The 4,531-nt window shown below is 39.0% G+C and overlaps 1 pseudogene across 1 annotated transcript; it reads left to right on the top strand.

The window, feature by feature from the left end:
* The first annotated feature begins 869 nt into the window (after window positions 1–869).
* LOC308369849 (ladderlectin-like) lies at window positions 870–3,570 on the top strand (annotated as a pseudogene). The gene is made up of 5 exons: window positions 870–1,003; window positions 1,278–1,328; window positions 1,560–1,657; window positions 1,794–1,928; window positions 3,442–3,570. The product of its transcript is annotated as a ladderlectin-like (transcript).
* Window positions 3,571–4,531: the final 961 nt, after the last annotated feature.

Here is a 4,531-nt window from a genome sequence, read left to right as displayed (position 1 = left end):
TGCGTGCACTGATGTTAAAGGTATTAAAAGTAAACTAAAGTATGTCACAGCCTAAGCACATTTATTTGCATTAGTTTTAGGAAGAAACGCCTCTACCGGTCATCTAACAACAACCTACCAGCACTGTCCCTTAAAAGAGAAAGAGCAGGCTGAACATTGTTTTTTTTTCTGCTCCAAATAAATGAAAGATTTAAACTACACATAAGATGCATGTATACTTATTTATATATCATTATAAATCATTTCATAATTCATCTCTTGGAGGGTTGTTACTTCTGAAGGTAATGTAAGGACAGAGATGGGCTGAAACTCTTTCTAAACTCAGTCTAAAAAAAGGTACTATTTAGAACAACAGCAGAACGTGACATCAAGGGTTTTATACATGAACAAGCAGAAGAAGCCCAAGTGGTTTCATATAATATTTTACATAGTTGCAATTTTGTTTTAAATGGTAATATACTCCACCTCATGTCCTTCCTGACTAAAGTACATTACTTCACATCACCTAGCAACCACATTGGTTGGGTTTCCTTCCTGCAACTTTAGGACCCAGCCTTGATATATGCTTAAGATACGCCATTAAATCTATGACCTTGAAAATATTGGTTTAGATTTACAGGTAAGATGTGCCTTTAAGGAAAATATATTTACATTAGTTGTTGGCATTGTTTCTTTATTTCTTTTTAAAGAAAAATATCCTGCAAAGAGGGCACTCATCGAGCCAGAGGGCAGGTTCTTTAGCAGCATGTGGGGCCTATCTGTATGCACGTGCCTGTTCCTTGTTTTCTAAAACTTTGAGATAACCCTATCAATTCACAAGCTGTTTATGATGCTTATCATCAGACTGTCTACCTTTCACCATATAAATAATGCTCTCAACTCCAGCAGGCAGCTCATTACTCCAAACTAAAGTACACATTGGACTCATTTTCCAAGGAAGCCAGCACCATGAAGACTGTGACATTGAGTTTACTCCTCTCTCTGGGTCTCGTATGTGCTTCAGGTAAAAAATAATCCTCTGCCCTTCTCGGCACTTTTCACATTTCAGCATTTGTAAATGAGGACTAATCACTGTAATAGACTATAATAAAGTATAATGTGATAATATGACATTGATAATATAGTATTTCCTCATCTCTACCACTGGTTGTATTATACCATGTTGCCTAGGCTTCATAAAAATTCCAACCACAGAATAGGGAAACTTTATGATTACAACTCTCTACAATACTGACTTATTCTGGTGACGTGTGTTTTAACTGTGGTTGTAATTCTAGGGCTCATTATCCCTTCAGAGAACAGGACTGATGATTCTCCCCATGTTCAGGGTAAAAAACGATTTCTCTCCCTCTGCTTCCTAACCCTGTTATCAGTAAGATCCTTGTTTCATCACAAAAGGAATAATTTTTATAATTTGTCCGTGTGTGTCATATATTATATCTATGATGGTCCCAGGACAAGGTAACCGATGTTGGCTAAATTGATATGTGAACTTTTCTGTTTTTCTGTTTCTATAAATACAAGCCAGCCATTTCAGCTTTTCCATTTTTGAACCCTAGTTTCCTCACGAAACCCCAAATGTCCTGTGGGTTGGCAACAATACGGTGAACGCTGCTTCAGGTTTATCGACACTGCAAGGACATGGGCAGAGGCAGAGGTTGGTTCACAATAAACAAACACTTAGTCAAATGCATGCAACGGTTTAATTGGTGAACAAATAGCAAAAATAAGTGTCCAAATATGTTGTAACATTTCTTATTTTCAACTATTCTTCTTTATTTCTTTTCCCCCAGCGCTTCTGTTTACTGCAGGGAGGTAATCTGGCATCTGTGCACAGTCTTTCAGAATATTATTTTATTCAAGGACTAATAGTGACACTCACTAATGGTTCACCCTCAACTTTGATTGGTGGTTCAGACGCCCAGCAGGTCAGTCTAATTCTTGTCCTCAATCAGTGTCATGATTTTATTGGCTCTGCGCACATGACATTTACATTTACATTTAGTCATTTAGCAGACGCTTTTGCCAAAAGCGATGTACAAGGGAGAGACAATCAAGCTTAGAGCAATACAAAATAAATACTTTTCATAAGAAGTAGAAAGGGTTAAAAGTTAAAAGGGAGGGGGGGGGTGCTCTATGAAGAGTTGGGTGTTCAAGAGCTTCTTGAAGGTAGAGAGGGACGCCCCTGCTCTGGTAGTAGGCAGTTCGTACCAGTGGAACTGAAAATGAAAAGAGTCTGGATTGCCGTGCTTGCACAGGCGGCAGTGCCAGACGACGCTCACTAGATGATCACAGCATCCTGGGTGTAACATTTGTAGCATTTAGGTAGGTGGGAGCAGAACCAGCTAGCACTCTGTAAACAAGCATAAGTCACTTGAACTTCATGCGAACATGACAATTTGACAACATGACAATTTGCATCCTTTGGGCCTCATTTATAAAACATACTTACGCACAGAACTGATCTTAGACTGTGCGTGCGATCAAATCCACGTCTAAGTACAGATTTATAAAAACCGTCTAAGACGTAGAAAAGGACGTATCTCTACGTCTGGTTTCAGTTTGTGTAAGTACATTTCCTTGTGGCAATACTGGAGTGCAGGAATTCAGAACTCTCCGAGCGCCGACACGCAGTTTCATCATCATCATCGTCAGCATCTGCTCTTCCATCAACAGAACGTCGATGTCAGCCTCACTATAATTCTACTATTAAAATGTTTCTTTCTTGCTTGCCGTTGACAGAGAGTTTGTGCATTGAGGATGCGCTCTGTTTGTGCATCGATAATATGCTAATTAGATTAAATAGGGGCGTTTTGAGGGTGGAGATTCAGTTGCACACAATTCCCCGGTCATTTGTGATTTATAAAGGAAGGATTGGCGTACACGTGTATTTTTGTGTGTACATTTGTTTTCTGTGGATCTTACTTACGATCATTTCAGAAAATGACTTACACAAAATGTAGGATGGTTTCTACGTAACTTTTCATAAATGAGGCCTTTTGTCATACAGCTGCACTTCTAGACTAAGGGCCTCATTTATAAAACGTTGCGTAAAAACCATCCTACATTTTGTCTAAGACATTTCCTGAAATGAAATGAAATGAAATGTGTGAATTATTCTAATAGTTTATTTGATTTTATTGAGCGAAACATTAATTTGGCCTTCACCATAAGTAGCCCAAATGGTGACGGTGGTGCTGACGATGATGATGATGATGAAAATCAGCTGTTGGCGAACTGAAACCAGACGTAGAGATACGTCCTTTTCTACGTCTAAGATGGTTTTTATAAATCTGTACTTAGACGTGGATTTGATCGCACGCACAGTCTAAGATCAGTTCTGTGCGTAAGTACGTTTTATAAATGAGGCCCTAGGCTAGATTCACCAGCAGGTGGTGATAATAAGGAGCTCTGACCTCTGGTTTCTCTTCCTCTGTGCAGGAAGGACTCTGGCTCTGGAGTGATGGATCCCGATTTGGATCATTCCTCCACTGGAACACAGGGGAACCTAATAACAATAACGGTGCTGAACACTGTCTACATATGAACTATGCAGGTGAATTACATTAAGTTATTTAAAGTTGCTCATATCAGCCCATTATTTTTGTGAAGTATACTGCGCAAAAGTTCACTTTGTGATGTGGTGTTTTGGTTTATTTTATGCCCTCTCTGAAGGAGATCTGCGTTGGAACGATGGCCTCTGTTCACATGCATTACCATCCGTCTGTGCAAGAAGAGTTATTTCAGTTTAATATTTTCACTTGTTGCCATGGTGTTAGATAAATTATATTAAAACGTTTATATTGATGAGACAGAGACCAGCAATCAGAATTTAGAATAGTACTTTTATATCTTTTGCAAAAGGGGGAGATGTGTCACAACCAAATATCATGAACAAACTCCAAAGAAGAGCTGGGCGCAGCCAGCCTTATGTGAGTAGAAAAAAAACAGGTTTAATCACACAAAGGGCAGTATTCTCCCGTCCCATCGCTTCAGAAATGATCTCAGAATATGTCCTTGAGAGTTGAGCAGTGTGCATGATTATCAGTACAAAAACAGGTGGTTTGCCCAAGCAAGAGAGTATTCAAGGCCTCAGCCTGTCAGCACACAGGAAAAGCAAGCAGATTAAAATACAACTAGACGTAACGCAAAGCGTTACAAAATATGACCGCCGAACTGTTCAGTAGGTTTTGGCACAGAATGAGTCATGGTTGTCAGTGTGTTTGTGTGTTTTTATGTGTTTTGTGTGTGTAAATTGGTTTGTGTTTCATTTTTATGTATTAAAGGAATTATTTGTGATAGATTTTGATGATTTGGTTATGTAATGTTTTGTGTACTACTTTTTTGTGGATTGTTTTGGTATATTTTTCTTTTGCAATGTAGTTTGTTAAAACAGGTCAAATAAATAGGTGTGGAAACAAAGTGAAGTTTCCAACCACCAACAGGTGACGCTATAGGTGATATCAGTCAGGCATATGTACGCGTTCGGGCTGGATCCAGCGTCCACCCTAAGACATTTTCTCTGGATCAA

The sequence above is a fragment of the Sprattus sprattus genome (assembly GCF_963457725.1).
Source record: "Sprattus sprattus genome assembly, chromosome: 9".
In the NCBI taxonomy this organism is placed as follows: domain Eukaryota; kingdom Metazoa; phylum Chordata; class Actinopteri; order Clupeiformes; family Clupeidae; genus Sprattus; species Sprattus sprattus.
This window is presented reverse-complemented; position numbering and strand designations above follow the sequence as displayed.